The sequence below is a fragment of the Zonotrichia albicollis genome, chromosome 6, assembly GCF_047830755.1.
Source record: "Zonotrichia albicollis isolate bZonAlb1 chromosome 6, bZonAlb1.hap1, whole genome shotgun sequence".
In the NCBI taxonomy this organism is placed as follows: Eukaryota; Metazoa; Chordata; class Aves; order Passeriformes; family Passerellidae; genus Zonotrichia; species Zonotrichia albicollis.
This window is the reverse complement of record NC_133824.1, coordinates 20020358-20038854: the sequence shown is the minus strand read 5'-3', so window position 1 is coordinate 20038854 and position 18497 is coordinate 20020358. Positions and strand designations below refer to the sequence as shown.

General features: G+C 37.6%; 1 protein-coding gene across 3 annotated transcripts in view; it reads left to right on the top strand.

Moving 5' to 3' along the window:
• Window positions 1-312: 312 nt before the first annotated feature.
• AKAP6 (A-kinase anchoring protein 6) overlaps window positions 313-18497 on the top strand; it is a 258549-nt gene continuing 240364 nt past the window's right edge. For all 3 annotated transcript variants that reach the window (XM_074542704.1, XM_005479848.4, XM_005479847.4), the window contains exon 1: window positions 313-469. The gene's annotated coding sequence lies outside the window, so the exon portion shown is untranslated. The remainder of the gene's footprint in view (window positions 470-18497) is intronic.

Genomic DNA, 18497 nt, shown 5'->3' with positions numbered 1-18497 from the left:
TGACTGTTTATTTTAAGTAAGGTTCCCTTAAATGATAACCAAATTTGACTTATGAAATTTGTTCTTAAATTGACACATATGATATTAAGTTTTGAATATAGAAATAATTTATAGCTCATACATCTCAATTCTGTGTCACCACATAGGAATCATTTGTTTAAAATATTCCTTAACAATAGGCATGTACTAACATGGGCTCTAAAATCTGTGGCACCATACTTTAAAAGGCTGTTTGCATTTTGTCTGTTTCTTTAAAGGGTTTCCGTATTGTCTCGGACTCCCCTGGAAATGCAGTAAGGATTCGTATCACATCTCGGTTGCCATAGCAACAGCAGTCTTTCCCATAATGAGCTGCATCATCTGAACTGATGTCACAGCATCATGCAGCAGGTCACACAAGGCACCTCCTAGTATTGCATCTTACAGATGTGCCGTAAACATCAAAAGAGGATGATTTGAACAGGACATGGTAAGTTGCAAAATATTCTGCTGTTCTTAATTGCAGGGTTATTTTTTCCTGTTTTGTAAGGTTTTCCTAATGTAAGTGTGTGGGTTTTGCCTTGTAAAATCATTTTGAAGAAAGATGCTGCATGCCTAAGTGTTATTTTCAGGCAGACGGGCTAAGACAAAGGCCTACAGAAAATGCATTAGAATGTTTAGACTTGCCTTTGCATTTGTGATAATAGCCTGAATATTTGAAGAGAGTATATTTAAATTTCACAATCTAATTAAAGTGGCTACTGTCTGATTTGCTTAAATGGAAAGAATATCTGTTTTCAATTCTAATGCCATAAACGTAGCTTGTTCTTTTCCCAGTCTCTTCATTTAAGCATTCTTATTATGTTTAGCTCCTCTTTGAACCTATTTTTTCTCAGTAGCATGAATATCACCTATTTACTTTCATTGGCCTTCCATGGCATGATAGCATAGAAAATGCTGTGCAAACCGGAGCTGAACGAGCAACTGGAACAGTATTGATTTTAAACATGGTTCAGTACTGTCCTATTTCTACTGGTATTCTTAAAAAAACAAAACATAGATTTAATTGTCAAAAATAACCAAGTATTTTGAAAGGACAGTAGCTTTTAGCTCTTCTACTCTTTCACTTTCTTTGACTCTGTTTTTAAAATTATAGTATGAATTTAGTGAATTTTTAGAACTATCTTTTACTGGAAAGAAAACAAGCTTTTTTTTCTGCTGCAACTGCAGTAAAAGGTGTAGCCAAAGATTCAAGCGTTCTGAGGGGGTTTGCTATGAATAAAATAATAGCAATAATTAAAAAGGTTTCAACCTCTACCTTGGGAGGAAAATACATATCTTTTATATTTAGAAAGCTGGTTAAAATAATGTCTACAGTATTTAGTAGTTCTTTACAATGTCCAGTATTTGTTTATGTTGTATTAAGGTTTTTCTTTTGGAGCCTAGGTTTATTTTGCTTAACTTCAAGTTAATCTTGCTGGATGGTATATAACAACATTATTGTTTGATTTTGCATGTTTGAAATATTGTCTTTCAGCTGCTTGCTATTAGAAGGAAAAGAAAAGACCAGACACATGTCATTTTAATTGATCAATATGTCCACTAGGAATTAGGGAGTGGTCTCTGGCTCTGTTTCTCCCTGTGTAGTTTATATTTCAAAAGTGCAGCAAGAAAAAAGCAATCACTAATTTTGTAGTGATATCAATATTTATTGTGGGGTTTGGTCCCTTCTATTTGATAAAATAATAAATGTAGTGAGATCTGACTACTCCTCAATAGGGGTGTGTGTGATGGTCTTGTCTGGCACAAGCTGGCATAGAGCCCTTATATCTTAATTAGGCAGTCTGTACAGAATCATATCTGCTTTTTTTCTGTGTGCTCTGGATACCTCTGTTGGGGTTTTTTCCCCACTGCAAAACACAAAGCAAATGACTGTAAATTCGTTATTAGAGTTATGTTTTATTTATTTGTGATACATTTTACAGTATGAAAGTGGTGGTCTCCTGCACTTGCAGTTCCCATCAGGCAAACTCGGAAGGGATGAGTTAGCAGGATGGGGGCAGGGCAGGACAGCTGATGTCTGCCTAGTGGCAGAATCGAGTGTGAGGGGAGCTGGTGAGCAATGCCCTTAACGTGCAGCTTTAGGGATCATACAAGAACAGCCAATGAGACATGGGTGTCAGATATTTCTGGTTTAAATATTATGCTTTTAGTATCATCAACAATAATAAATGTATTTGCTTAGATTTTTAAAGTGACTTGATTACAACTAGAATTTCTCAGATCAATGTAAAAACTTAGGGGAAACATACTGGGTGAAAAAGAACACTTTTTGATGGTATTAATGGAAGCATGACCTACTATGAAGCCCTCGGTGAAAAATTTTTTTCCCCCTAATAATAAGAATACTGTGATTTTTAATAAGAATGAGGAATAGATAGTAACAGGAACTTGTAAAGTGTTTAAAAATCACATACTTTTTACAGCATGGTTTGCCCTGGGAAACACCTGCTAATGATGGAGCTGTGATGACACTACTTGATTCTTGTTAATCTTGGCTAATTCTGACTCCTGCTGAGTACTTTGATTATAGAATGCTTCCTGTTAATTTTTGTATGGGCCCAAGTGTTGCACTGAGAACTGTATGTGAGGATATGGAAAAGTATGGAGTGATGGAGAGTCTTACTATGAAGAGCAAGCCTGATTGCCTGAGAGCATGACCAAATGTAGAAACACTAAAGATATCACACAATTTTGATTGTTATTGGGGCAGATTCACAACTGGTACAAATGAGACAGCATTTGACAATGTGAAAATTGTGCTGCTTTCAGCTTTGTCTCACAGCTGGCCTTATACCATTACTGAAGGCAATATTTTTTGTAAATACATGTATTCTTCCCTGAGGTGGCTGCATTTGGGCAGTTACTCTGAAGACCAGAGTTCTTCTGTATCTGCAGCATCATACTGACATGGGGTTGGAGATGGGTGTGTACCAGTGAACCGAAAGGATGTTACTGTGTAATCTTCACTTTGCTCTGAAGGGTTTTATTATATCATCAATTAACTGGTTTTTACATAGCTTAGCACTCAGTGCAGAGAGAAACAGAAGCTTGGTTCTTCCCAAAGCAGCTGTAGCAGCTGATGACAAAACCTGACTACAGCAATGGAAGTTAGTACAATTTTAACACTTTGTAGGGTGTGTTTTTTCACTATACAACAATGCAAAGCCTACCTAGAGGGGATCAGAGCATGCCCTCAATGGAAGGAAATTTTCTTTCTTCTCTAAAGAAGAGTTGAGGGAACCCAATGCTCTGAGCTTTATCTTTTGTAGGTCATGTTACACAGTGAGTGGGTGTCCTGTGCCTCCCACCTCTGACAGATCTGGAATGAAGCTGTGTTCAGAAACTCATCCCTTGAAAGTCCAGTCAAAGGAGATCTCTAGCAGAAGTGCTCAGGTATTGATTAGGATTGATGGCATTTCCAAAATCCTGGTGAAGTATTTCCTTCAAAATAATTGAGGAATTGGAAATAATTTAAAAATTCCCATGCCATCTCCTAGTCTACTTGACACAGCAGTGAGTTTTACAGAAGGCTTAATGAAAAAAATACTGACAGAATTATGGGCTCGAGTTTTTTTCCTGGTCTCTGCTGAATACTCCTAGCTTCAGGGAGGGGCAGAATGTCTGAAGTTACAGAGTCGCTTTTAAAAGAAAAAAAGTGTATTAAAAGATATCATGTTTCTCTCTTGAAATATTATATTTATATTTTGTATTGTAAATATGGCCCATGTTCTATAATGAAATTTCATTACATTTTGTAATGAAATGATGTACTGGTGTTACTGGGTCAAAATTAATAATACATGAATGAGAAGATGACATCAAGAAATCATCTTGCAACTAATTTATGTCTGAATACTAACATTTCTGTGGACTGGACAGGGTAAAGGTGACTTTTGCTTTTCCTCTTCTATAAAAACAAACACTGTTTTTCTGCAGATAGAATCTACTTTAATGAAAGTTGCAAATGTTGCCCCTATAATGAGTTTCCCAGACTGGGCCAAGTCTTGCCTGCCACAGGAGGAAGGAATCAATGCAAAAGCTGAGCTGGATGGAGAGCCAAAAGGAGACCAGATTAGTGAGGGAACAGGACATAAGTGGCTGAAAGTGGCAATGTATGGACATCATATCTGATATCACAGTCATGATCCAGAGTTTTCCTGCAAAGGCAGCTCCCATCTTGGGCTTCTCAGGCTCTCAGGCTTTGGCAGAGGGCAAGGCCTCAGCTGTGTTTCTAACCCTAACAAGCTGTTACTGTAGTAATTTTCTGTTTAGTCAGTGTTTAAAGGCTGCCTGTACCTTGCTTGCTGCACAGGCATGTATCCTGTTTGACCTGTGCTCCTGGACAAAGACCTGTGGAGTATTGTCCTCCTCATATCCAGTCTTATATTTTATGTTGTTTGTAGGTTTAAAATTAAAAGTACCTTTCTCCACTTCATATCCATTAAAAAACCTGCTAAAATTGTGTAATATAAATCCTTCAACTAGTGTGATATGTTCATATTTATATGCATATATAATGTCAGAAGGGTCACCACAGAAATCTGAGTATCTGAAATGTGCTTTCCTGAAGCAAAATTTCTTATTTTTGACAAGCCTTCAAAAAAGCTTTGCTTCTGAGGAAAAGAGGAAATAAATTAAAAAACAATCCAGATAGCTCTTCCCTTCCTGTTTGGTGCAAGAAAGACAGGTTTCAAATATCTGCATTCCTGAACGCTATGAATCCCAGCAAGGCTGACTCAGCTTTTCATCCCTCCAAGGTCAAAAAATTCAGCTCAATGTACTTTACAATGTCTGGCATTTTCAGGCAGGATGTTTCAAGCCAGGAATGCTCTGTGTGAACTCTGTTTTCATGGTGTGTGTCAGATGCAGGCTTGGCCAAAATGCTGCTGCCTCCTGCTTGTCCAGTGTTCAGTCCTGGTGGCAGGCAAGGAGGGATTTTCTCTCAGCTGTGTCAAGAATGTCTTCTAAGGTACCTAAAAGTGGAGATAGCTTGTAAATATATAGCATGTCCTGCAGCCTGAGGGATAATCTTTGTGTCTTGAGGAGAGTATCAGCCTCAAAGTTAAGGGTGGAGAATGAGCACTGTAAATTGCATCGACACTTCCCTGCCTTTGCCAGCCCAGTGGCTCCTGGAGCTGCTAAGAGCACCGAGGGCCAGCAGTTGGCTCTGGAACGCTCACTGCTCTGTAGGTGAGGCAGTAGAGAGGCTCTGAGAGGGGGAAGACCCTTGGGGCAGCAGGCACAGAATTACTGCCCCCCAGCACTGCTGCTGCCCCACATCCAGCTGCTTTCTCAGAGGCCCAAAGTATGCTAAGCATTTAGCTGGACTCTGCATTCTCTCTGTGGCAAAGAGGTCTTTCAAGTGCTGGTGATTTCAATGAGGAAATAGCTCTATAAAATACTGTTCTCAGCCTCTGTGGTACCGTGTCCTATGGGAGCTGACACACTTAGAAAGATGGGCTTTGTTAGCATGAGGTTGTGCTAAAGAACTCCCAGCATTTGGCTGAGGAAGCACCCAGCTGCAGTAATTAGTTCTGCTTTCAGTCTTACTGTATATCTATTACTTTTGTATATGTTTTTTGTCTTTCAACAGCTGCCCTGTAGTGACTCTCTTGTTACTCCAATGTTGTCACAGTTTCCGAATTAGGGTGCAGACATGAAGTTGCTTCATGTGCTGTCAGATATTAATGTCAATTTTTTGCTGGTTGGGTGTGTGGATAAAATCAAGAATGCTAGTATCTGAATCCAAGTTGGTTTGTTCTCTGTGTGATTTTTTGCAGTGATTTTCCTCTGGTCTGAAAGCTTATAGCTGAATCTCTACTTCAGTCTAAAAATGCATCCTATGTATCCTCCATAAGTCTTCCTTGCAGGTTATCTTAGACTTGTATTTGTTTTCAGCTCCTCTCAATTTCATCATTTATTGACTTCCTCTGTCTTACTTTCTCCTTCCAGCTTGCTGTTCCTGAATTGTATGACTGTAATTGCTCTCTTCTACAAAGTTGTCATTCTTTTCTTATTTAAACACTTTGGAAAAATGTTGCCTTTCTTCTGGACAGTTTCTGTGGGACTTCAGGGTTGTTATTATTATGTTTTAAGTTAAAAAAATTCAGGTCTCTCTACTGGAGCTTGGATAGAATTCTCACAGTGCTAGGGGTTGTAATGATTTGCCTGAGAAACAGGCAAATCTTTTCTGACTTGTTTGTCTTGTTTTTCAGCTTAACTTGAGGTGAATAATTTTTTTTTGCTTTTCTTAAATATTTCCTTATAAGAATTAAGTAATATGCCCAAATTTCTTGGAAAACCTCTGGCAGACCTGGGCGAAAAAGCTATTTTTCCTGTTGCTTGTATAGAACTTAAAAAAAATTATCTTTTATCTGCCTGTCTTTGCATTTTCCTGTTTGTGCTTCTGATTTTTTTCTTGGTTGGTTGTTTTTTAATGGTCATGGTTTTATTTGATAAAGTGAGCTTTTAGTGGAGATCCATCATGAACTTTCAAGGGATTTAGGCAAAACAAGTTTGTTACCTACTGTAAACTAGGCTACAAATTTACACAAGAAGCATGGAACATTCTAGTTTTCAAAAGAGGAGTATCTGCTTATCATAGTGTTTTAGAGAAGCTGACTGTATTGATTAAAATGAAACAAAAAGCTGCACCTTTATGCAACATAATAATATACAACAAAAAGGAAAAAGTTCTGTGCACTCCTTGGTTGAAAAAAACACTCCCAGCACAACAAAATCCCACATTTATTTTGAAAGTTTTAAACTGGCATTTCCTTTATTGGCTGGACAAGTGCTCCTCCTTTGTTTAACAGATTGCTGTGATGGAATATTCTCTGCCAAAACATTTGATACAACAAAACATGTCTGCATAACAGGAAGAAAAGAAAACAATGTACCTACCAACTGAAATATTATGCTCATTAGGTAGAAAATTGGGAAGTAAGGGCAGATGCCTTTTTTGCATTACATAGTACAACATTAGATGTTGGTAACTAAGTTCACCAAGAAATGCTGTTGAACAGTCAATTGTATTAAGTTTTTATATATATACGTATGTGGTTTTGAAAGGTCTTTATTTGAGAGGCAGATAGAACATGTACAATGAAAATACACCAAAAAGAAAAGAGCCTGATATTGTCAAGTGTGAGTCAAGTATGAGGGCTGTATAAAATTGTTGTTCAGCTGATATTGTAAAATGAGCCTTAAAGAAACTTAAACAAAATACTAGTTAATGTTGAAAAAAACAAATGAAAAACTTTTCTTGATGCTTAGTTTTTGTCCTGAAAAGCTGTACTTCAGAGCTGAGTGCTATTGATGGAATAACTATAGTCTATTGAGAATGTTTCAAATAAGGACATCTTTCAAAGCTGTTGCATGAAGCTACTCCAGGCTACTTACAGTTTTCAAGTGTGTTAGATCATGTTTATCTTTTCCTGCTGAAAAGGCTAATTCCCTGGCCAAGGCTGTACTAGCTAGTGTGTGTCCTTCCTGTACTTTAAGCTTCACTGCTAGTCTCCTAAAACATACCATTTTTTTAGAATAATAAATCAGATTTAGATGGCTAAAAACCCCTCCCCTTCAAGCTCATAGCTTCAGCTAGAACAGGCTGCTATCTGTCACATTTCAGCATGTCTACTCTGTTGCTAAGGCAATGACACAGCAGATATGTAAGTTGCCATTTTAAGGGTCAGCTATTAAAATCTGCAGAGTCTATTTTGTAGATCCTTAATATGCCATCTAGTCTTATTCCTTCTCAAAATTTCATCCTAGTATCTTACTTGGTCATTAACAGCAGCAAGAAGTTTTTCATGTTAATATGCATAGATAACCTTTGAAAATAATTAGGGGATTTTGGGTTTTCTTATATCTGGAGAAGGTGGAATCTAAATATACTCTGTGCATGATGTAAAAACAGTGTATCAGCAATAATGGTGCTAGCTCTTTCAGAAGAAAAGAATTTTAACCCCTGAAGTGCTTTGCACCTGTATCCAATGCAGTAGCTTTTTGAAGTAAACTTTTAAATAAATGTAGAGGCTTGATTTTGTATTTCTGTGAATTACACTGAAAAGTTCTAAATTATTCCTTCTGCTCTGCTTTGCTAGGTCACTTTGAATTGGATTGGAAGTTCAGTTTTATTTGCTGGTCCCACCTACTTGATCCCTTTTCTTTGCTGTAACTTGTAAAGTCACTTTCATCAAGAGAGATAAATCTCCCTCAGATGTCTCTTGTCCCTGCTCTTTTTAGGCAATACAGAGAATTGTTTGCCAGCACCTTGAGGGCTTGAATGGGGAGTTCTACAAAACACTGGTACTTAAATAGTTTGAGAAAAGAGCTTAGGTATTCCACCTCCTGTGCTTGTCATGAAAATGTACTGAAACTAGTACAAGGAACTCCTGGGTTTAAATGTTAGTGTAATAGGATAGAGAATAAAAGCTGGTCAGAGAAGTGATAAGCTACAAGAAAGGAAGTGAGTGGCCTGTGCTACTTGAACCAAGGGGACTGGAAGCTGCCTCTGGCTCTGATACTGAATGTGCCCCTTTCACATTGGCTCTGTACCTGCGCCCCTTGCCCATCCCTGTGGAATGGACATGATGTCATTGATTCCCTTTGCAAACCACTGTGTAGTGCCAGGTGACACCACTGCCAGTGTAACTTTTCACACAGAGACACACATACAGGCAAGGGGCACACACCAGAGAGAATGGTAAGAGGGAACAGGCCTGAGTGGAAGAGATGTGGGGGCTGGAAAATGCCATGTTAAACCTAAAGCAAGGAAAGTAGCTTTGGGGATTTTTGGTCTTAGGTAAAAAGATTGCACAGCAGAACATGTACAAAATGTATCGAAAGCTCAGTGGTTTTGGCAGCACAAATTTACATTTTTAGGTAGTGTATGCTCAGCGATGTTGAGTCTGCTGAATTGAAAATGTCAGCTGAATTCTACAATGAAGTTTAAAACGACCAGGCAAATATCTGTACTGGCTGAGTCAAAGTGATTTCCATACAGACAGAGAGGCAGCACCTCTGTAAAGCTGGATGCAATATGTGCATGCCATTCTACTTAAAAAGAAAGTACTGATTTTTGTGAAAGGGGGAACCTGCCTGCTTTTGCATGATCTCCAAGGGTTCCTTTCCAAAATTAGAGATTGATAAGAATTGTTCTACAAGATGCTGTCTTTCCAGTTATTGCAGACACATCAAAACACCAGTTGTTGATCTTCATGAAACTTTATTGCCTAGGTTTTGTTCAGAGAGCACACAACCCGAACCAACTATTGACAGATGGATATGCATTAAAATGAGATATAAGATACATGATGGGACCAACATCTGCTCTGAATTAGGCAGCCCCCTGGGTTGTGGAGATATTGCTCTTTCCAGTCTAATAAATACTTATTTTTTAAACCAGAATAGCTGTGTCGAGTTAGCTAAGGGTGAATATTTTCAATTAATGTGCCAACAGCTCAAGGAAGAGGAACATAGCAAGAAAGGCACTTTATGAGTGATAAAGAGTAAAAGTAGACCTCAAAATAACCTCTATTGTTTTCTGACTCCCAATATAATTTAAAATCCACTTCAGTTTTGTCTTAGTCCTGTATACTGACATGTAACTCTCATTCCTATATTCATCTTTTGAATTGTTAAAAATAAAATCTAGAGATGTATTTAGTATGTAAATTAAACAAACTAGTCTGCTAAACCTAGCACCTAAAAGTACTGCTAGGCATGTGAACTCCAACAGCATGTTTTATTAAACTTTATTGAATGGTTTAGAAATTGAATTGTGTATTTCCCTGTGTTCTTACTGACTGTTAATTGTTGATGGATTCTTTTAATCTGTGTAGTACTACATGGTTTTAACTAGCCCTTAAATTCAGACTATGGACATCCATTACTTAAGCAAAAGTATGAAGATAAATTAACATTTTTTTATATTTGTCAGGTGCTTTCATTGGTATGGGAGAACCACAGGGAAGGCAGAGGTTATAGAGAACCTCAACAAACCTTCAGCCTGTGAAATGATATTTCCCCCAGCTAGATCCAGCCTGCAAATTATACAGTCTGAAAGTGAAATTTGATACCACTTGGAGCTAGGAAAAATGCCAGCTTGGCAAGGCTCATAGGTTTTTTTTTAGCAATATTTTCCTAGACTGGAGGCGGCCTCAGGGATTATAATTAGCCTGTCTTGGACTCATTAGTGTTGGGTACTTGAAGAGCCTTGATCAGCAGAATAACACATCCTGACAGCCCAGTGGTAGAAAGTCCAGCATTTGACTTCTCCCTGCAGGCAGCTGAGAAAAGAATCCTTGGGTAGAATAAATCCCTTTATGAGAAAAATGGTGGCTGTTGTGAATACTCAGATGTGGTTATCTCCTGGGCCAGGATGCACAGTGATGTATTCCAGCCTTTCAAATCATTTTACTGAAAGTGAGGAAAAGAAAATCTGTGCCATAAGACTCTATTTAAGTCCTCCTTTTCTGATTGAAAGTTCATAACTGCCAGATGGGCCACAAGCAGAAGGTAGCTTTCTTTCTTCTTCCAAGATCTTCTAAGACATCACAGAATCCAAGTGAGATTCAAATGGGATGAAAAAGGTAATGTGATAAACCCCAAAATTCTGTGCAGTGACCTGTTAGAAACCTGATAAAGATGTAAATATAGAGCAGCTCACCAGCCATTTGATAAAAAAGTTGTGATCAATTAGCAACTCCATCATCTTGAGAGTCTGAAAAGTCTGATAATGTTATCAGTCAGAGTATTACGCTTTTTGGGTAGTAATGCAATACCAATTATATCCTTTTTCAATGTGAGGAAAAACATTGTTCCTTAAAGAGATTATAGGAGTAAATGTACAAGGTAGGAAAGGAGACTGATATCTGTCATTGCCTTGACACAGATGGGTGTTCACCAGGGATGTTGACTCCAAGTAACAAATCTAGCACACAGCATGGGAAACTTGATTAACACTCCCCCCACCCCCACTAAAATCCAAGCTTCTGAGTGTTCTTTTTAATTTTAAAAGAAGAGTGAGGGAGCTAACAAGGCATAATGGTACTTTAATGGCTCCCAGTGAGATAATTCCTGCAGCAGTGATGAGAGGAAGGCTGTCAGAGTTCCCTTGGGAGCTGTGCAGAGCATGGGAGGAGCAGGGTCTGCAGCACAGCAGCAGTGAGTGGGATTCCTTACCACCGGTGATATTGCGTGCTGATAAATGATATTTTGGAGCTGCTCCAAAATATCAGCATTAGGTTATTCTTGAAGCTACCTTAGCACTTACTCCTCTCACAGTTATTTCTCTGCTGCACCTATTGCAGGCATGCCAATGAATCTTGCCTCAGGTGTTGCTCAGTTCTTGGTACAGAGCTAACTCAACTCCTGCTGACTTCTCATGTTTCACTTCTAATGGAAATATAAATCTGTGGATCTTATTCAAGGCTTACCAGGGTCATTAATAGGCTTCAGGCCCAATATCTTCCCATGTTGTGTGGGGGTTTTTTGTTTTCTTTTTTCCCCTGATTCTGTGATTTCCCCAAGGAAACTGTCATGAAATTGAACAAAGCCAAGCTGAATTCTTGGAAGAAGTAAAAACATTAGAAATGTATGTGCCTCATTTGAGATGGAAAGGTTTGATATAGGGTTGTGGGACTGTAAAGATTTGGGAATAATCTTTCTCCTCAATTTCCTGCCAAAAAATGAATATGTTATTAGTTTTGCCTGTGAAGTTCCGGTTGCTATTAGAGTACTGTGAAGCACAAAAGTGTTTTTTGTGTACTGGAAAGCTGATTATGATCTGAGTACCAGTAATACTTTGCAGGTAGGTTTTAAACTAATTTTTCAAGAAGTTAACATGAGTATTTTACCTTCTTGAAAGATGATAAAACAATCTTCTCAAATGTTATCCTGGCTTCAATTTCTAAAATATAGCTTTAAAAATGTAAGGCAGCCAAAATCTTCAGGAATGCATCAAAAGTGTTAAAGAAGTGAATTTATTTTCTCTAAGGCCAAGTAAGGTATCCATGGCTTTAAAGTAAGATTGAAAAAATTATTAATTTTTATGTGGAGTGGGCTATAATGGTTGATAATGTCTTAGCATTTTATTGGTTTTTGTTTTGTTCTTATTTGAAATGTAAAAAAAAAATCCTGGTACTGAATCTGAAAATAGAAGTTTCTTGATGTATAGGAAACAAAGTTTTGCACAGTGAATTCTTGGGACTAAAGCATGGTGCTAAACTTAAAATGTGAATTTATAGGAATGATTTATGATAGCCCTAGGGAATGAAGTCCTGTTTAATGACAAAGCAGGGATAACAGTGATGGAGTACACAGGCAGTAAGAACATTAGGGTCCAAAATCACAACTCCATCTGCTGATGTAATTCCACCTGATTTTGGAGAGGTCAGCAGTAGTTACGGTAAATGCCAGGGGGTTTTTGTAGCTCCTAGAAACAAACAAACCAAACACAGCAGTGTGATCCATTATGGTATTAGTGTTATACTTCTATGCTTGTTGTTATCACCACTGTCAGACAGACAGACAGACTTGTATGTGAAGTCATGTACAGATGCACAAAAAAGTCCCAGGTATCTCCTCCCCACCCCAAATGCACTTAGAGTCTGTGAGCAGGCCTGCAAAGTCACCTCCCAGGAACATGGCAGGTATGTGAGAGGGTGTTAAAGATTTGTCCTGTGACCTCCTATATGATGTATTACAAGCTTTTTGTTTTTTGGGAAGTGATCTTTACTGCTAGAAATATATGGGGAGTGCTAAACAAGAGAGTCAATATCCTTTTCGGATGCTTGGGCAGTCAGGGAAGGGACTTGTGAGGAAGAAAATAATTGTGCCCAGGGTGTGTTTGTGGAATCAGGGCTTCCAGCTCCATGGGAAGGTGGGAACAGCCTGGCTGCTGAGAGTCAGAGCATGCACAAGCCTCAGAGAAGGGGGACAGAGCAGGAAACAAGGCTTTGGCCAGAGCTACCCCAGGTAGAAGAGGAGGAAATATTGGGTTTCTGGCTAGAAGAAACCAAGGGAGAATAAGGTAACAGCTGAAATAAACAGGCCAGAACGGCTGCTTGACAACCCCAAGGGCCTCGGCTCCTATTCAGCTCCTGTCAAAGTAACATGAACGTTGCAAACTCCTCTGTGGCCATTTAATGGGTATGATGCACTATTTCTAATCATATTTGGAATAAGGTTAAAGAGTTAAAAAGTACAATATGCAAAAAATATATCTACTGGCTTTATTCTGTATGGTTACAGCATGCAGAAAATGAATCAGCAGCAATTTAAGACCACAGTAATAATAAATTTAACTTCAGCTAAGCAAGCTCATTTTTTAAACCCTTGGAGACTCTGCAAGACATTTTAATGGGTCCTTTGTGATGTGGATATGTCCTCAGTTTAAAAACTGGACTAAATAGTTCCTTTTGCATAACTTAGGAAGGAGCTTTCATGCGGTAATGATTTTAGGTCACTGCTAAGCTAGACCAGATGTGGATGAATGGCTTAACAGTGAAATGCTGTATATCCCATTACAAAGCTTTTTAGGTCTATATCCTTACCCTCTTGGTAATAAGCTTGCAGTTAATGAGTAAGTTCTTAATACACAGTTATATGTCAAAAGAGGCAATCATAGTTCCACCATGGTTTTTGATGATGTTGAGGAAGCCAGTGATTGACAAACTAAATTGACAGGGTCTTCTGTAATTAGGAAAAATTTTGTGTATAAATGCTGCCCAGAAAGATATTGTCTCTCTCTGTTTTAGAGGTTAGAAGAGAAACACATTGAAACCATAAACTAAACTTATTTTCTGGGTGAAAAGAAGGAAATAGTGTAATGTAATGAGCTGCTAAATATGGAATGAACTTTCTGAAATATCAGTTGCATTTTTTTAAATATGTGCAGTTTTTGTCTAAAAATAAGACATTATTAATTTTTACAGATTAAAAAGTTACCTTTCTCTTGTCTGAAATATCAGGAATAACAAAAGATAATTTATCGACCTTTCTACTTGTTGGTATTTAATAATATAGAATAAAATAGTTCAGTTGTCAAGAACCTGTAATGATCATCTTGCTCAATTGTCTGACTGCTTCAGGGCCAACCAGCATGTTGTCCAAATGCTTGTTAAACACTGACAGGCTTGTGGCATCAAAGGCCAACAGCTAAGAGGGCTGTTTGACAATCCTCTCAGTGAATAAATGCTTCTTAATGCCAGGTCTGGACCCTGGCCATCTTTGAACCATCAAAGAGCCATTCACTTGAACCACCTGTCCTGTCACTGAATACCAGGGAGAAGAGCTCAGCACCTCCTACCCCACCTTCCCTCTTTGGAAGCTGTGGAGATCAATGAGATGTTGTCTCTAAGCCTCCTTTTCTCCAAACTAGACAAGCCCTAAGTCCTGAGCTGCTCCTCATAAGAAATTCCTTCTAGCCCTTTCCCAGCTTTAGTGCTCCCCTCTGGATGCATTCAAGGACCTTCACTCGCTAACTGTGGGGCACAGACCTGCCCACAGCACTCGAGGAGAGGCCTCAGCTCTGAGTGCAGAGGGGAAATGTCCCCTTTTGGCTGGCTGGAGATGGGTTGGATGCACCCCAGGATGGGTTTCCCCCTGGGCTGCCCAGCACATGCTGCTGGCTCACCCTGGGCCACTGCCAACCAGCACCACCTGCCCTTTCTGCAGGGCTGATCTCCAGCCACTCCTCCCCACATTTATACCTGCGCCCGGTGTTATCCAGATTTATATTATAACATAATAATCAAAAATATTAAATTGATTTGGCTTACAAGCTCAGAGTGTTGAAATCTTAGTGGTGTTTGGTGCTAGTTCTATATTTGTAATTCACTCGTAGTAGCCCTTTTATTTGTTTAGACAGATATTTTGGGGTCAGGAATGTTACATGAACCCTTAGAAAATGAAGGATCATCCACTAAACATTATGGAGGTGTGCAGCCAATTAACTAATGAAGCCTTAGTGCATCTGTTTACCTCACCATTAATTTTGTCTGAGTGTCAATGCTTTATCATAAATGAATAAAACATAATTAAAGTAAATAGAGAAGAATTTAATTAAAATCCATGTTCCTTTAGAACATCTGTCACAAACAATAGATCTGTCCTGTATATACTTTAGCATCAGTCCACATTAAAAAATCGTATGTGCTGTGATTTTAAAAAGAACTCTGTGTTTGTAAACAAAGTATTTTTATGGACTTTACATTTAATAATTCAGATGCTTCAAAGAATAGGCTGCTTGCCTCCGCAAAAGAACAGACAATACCAGTAGATGTGTTACTTTCTGAAAATAATAACTATATCCCTCTAGCATGTAGCTCAATTTAATTACTGCTGACTTTTACTTTTTTTTCCCCATGACTATTAGATTACAATACTGAATTATGGTCTCCTTAATAAATCCAAACATAGTAAAACACTATCTTTAAAATAGCACTGAAGGACTTAAAATTCTGCTATAAATTCTATTTTCCTCTGTGTGAAACTAAATGAGAGCCAGAATTTCATATTCTTTTACAGCTGGAACACATAGGTTAGGCATTCATTTTTAACCAATTTGCTAAACAAACTTAATGGGCAAATGATTTTCCTTTCTCGGGAAAATAGTGCATTTTCTTCAGGAGTTTGAAGATTCCTCAGGATTTTAAAAGTATTCAGAAGGACTTGGTACCATAGTTGGCAAGCAGAACTATCTATCCATAGACCAGAGTGAGACCCAGGAAATTTTTTCAATATAGTGATATGGGCCAGAATTTAAAATTCTTTATGTAAAAAAAAAAATAAAAAAATCCTGGAACAAGACTGAAAAAGCCACTTTGGTTCCCATCATTTAGATTTTTATTTAGAGTAATTTATGGTAGAGTTTTTCCTTTTTTTCAAAATTTAAAAAATCTTTTAGAAACGTTCTAAAATGTGAACTACTTTATTCTGAGAAATGTAGGTGCAAAGCTAATATAACCCTGATTGTTTAAGTCTTGTTTCTCAGTAAGCTGATTTTAGTTAAAAGTTTGCAAATAAATGTTAAACAATAAGAAAAGAGAATTTGCAATTAAAGGCACAGTTTCTGATATTGATGAGAGAAATCTCTTATCAGTGCTGTAATGACTAAAAATTATGACAAGTTTGAAATGAACTGATTAAGGGATATTAACATAAAAAACAACAAAAGCTGTAACACTGGCCATGTGTTTAAAGCCTCTTGCAAGTTTCTAATCTTTCAGAAAAAAATCTCCTTAATCACATTAATTCAGAATTGTATGTAGTTCTAGAAGTTTTCAGAATAAAAATTTTCAGATATAAAAGTAAATGACATTTTAATAGTAAGCCTAAAGTTCATATTAAATATGACAGCCATTACAGTCTCTTTCATTGACAGTTTCATAAAGAAAAATGTATTATATGTAACAACACAGTTAAAATCTAAGTGAGAAATTGAATTGCAGCTAAAAATAGGTAGGTTTGAAGGCTGCAGCTTTAATGTGTAGGAAAATATATTGGTCTTTTGGAGTTATTTGGTTTTGTCAAGCTCTTCAGGCTTTTCAGAAGGCAAAAGAAACATTCCTGTGGCTAATATGTGGCTTAGCCTAAGTGCTTGCTTGGGCCTCAAAACAATTCGTGATGTGAATTTTTGGGACGTTTTGTCCTACTTTGCTCTGCAGTTTGAAATTGTGAAGCACTCTGGGAATACATTCTTGTGGCTTTTCTGACATGACCCAAATGAAAAATTAAATAGTAGAAAACACTGTAACAGTTTGGTGTCTGCTATCTACTGCCTTTAACATCACAACTTTCTTAAATCAGTGAAGCTAATTACCTTAGGAAACACTGTGCTGGATACCAAACCTAAGAATATGTTTCTAAATTTGTGAGCTCTCGAAGCTTTGATCAGACACTGAGCTTCCATTCTCCTAAAATCAAAGTACCAGACATAATTTTGAATGATTGGAAGTTAGAGCTAAAAACTTTATTTTCATCTTCACAACTCTTACCTTTCATTGCTCTTTTTAAAATTCCTTAAATTAAGAAGTGATGGATACTGTTGAATGAACAAAGACAGGAACAACATAAACTAGACTGTTTTCTAGAATGAAAAGCAGTGGATAATTGAGTTAGCAGTCTAAATCTGTGAGTCATCTAGCACTTGATAACTTATGTTACGGTTAGGGGGACTAATACAAATTTAGGTGCAGTGCTTTTTATGGAAGTTTTACGAAGGGTGAAGTTCTTTAGAGAATTTGGAGAAATGAATCAGCAGGAAGGGACTTGTAATAATTGGTTCCTACACTGTAAAAATGCAGAGTTGGATTCCTTCAAAGCTGGTATGATGGCAAACCTGAAAAGGCCTATACCCAACCTTTGGTTAGTTGTTGCTTGATAGATCTATCCTGAAATAAAAATTTGCTCTGTATTTCAGCATATTTTTAAAAGACGGACATGAGTGACTACAAGCATATGAGGAATAATGCTTCACAGCTCCAAAAATCTGTAGTGTAGATATTAAATTTCTTTTATCCTGGGATGAGAGTCCTGGGACAAGTCTGCTGCTGGCAATTCTATAATGAAGTGCACTGAGAAATAGAGATATTTTTGTTTGATGACAATTTATTGTTGTCTCAGGATATAGAAATCCTGAGACAACAATAAATGAACTTGCTAGCTTTACAGCATATAGCACATTGATGGAGAGAACTCCAGCCACTGAAACAGAAAGGCTGCATTAGTGGATTGCTCCACTAAAATAAAGATCATCAATAAACACATTTATATAAAACATAAACAAATAAATACAATAAATATATTTATCAACTTGAATTATTATTAGTGAAATATGGCTACTTTTGGAGTTATCAAATTTACAAGTTTGAGAAGCCCTTCATTGCAACCTGCTGTGTGGTAGGGATGACCAACAGTGTCCACCTAGAATTATCTATGTGCAGTGTCTACAAGCAACTAAAATAATGATGAAAGGGATCTTGAAGACTGACTAATAACTTCAGCTGAATATTTGCTATGGAATAATTTGCATTATCATAGTATTACTCATAAATATATATGAAGCCCTAATGCACTCATACAAATGTATAGCTGTGCTTAATAGTGAGTTCTGGTATAGTAAAAAGCTTTCTTTTATTTCAATATCTTTCCTTGAACAATCTGTTCACCTTAATTTCAGGAGGCCTCCTTCCATCTTGTCATAGATGTATGCTGATGCTGCATTTCCCTACCTCTAGTTTGGTCATTAGCAGATGGGAAATGGGTCAAACCCTCTCAGAAGCCATATGTTTGCTCCCAGTGGGGAGCTGAAGGAAGAAAGGATTGATTTAATCCTTATTACTGCAAGAGCAGCCGTGTGTAAGGTGGATTTCTCTTAGGACTTTAAAATATTAATTCTAATTAGGGCAGGAAGTGAATTGGAAGCAGAATACAATACAGTAACTCTG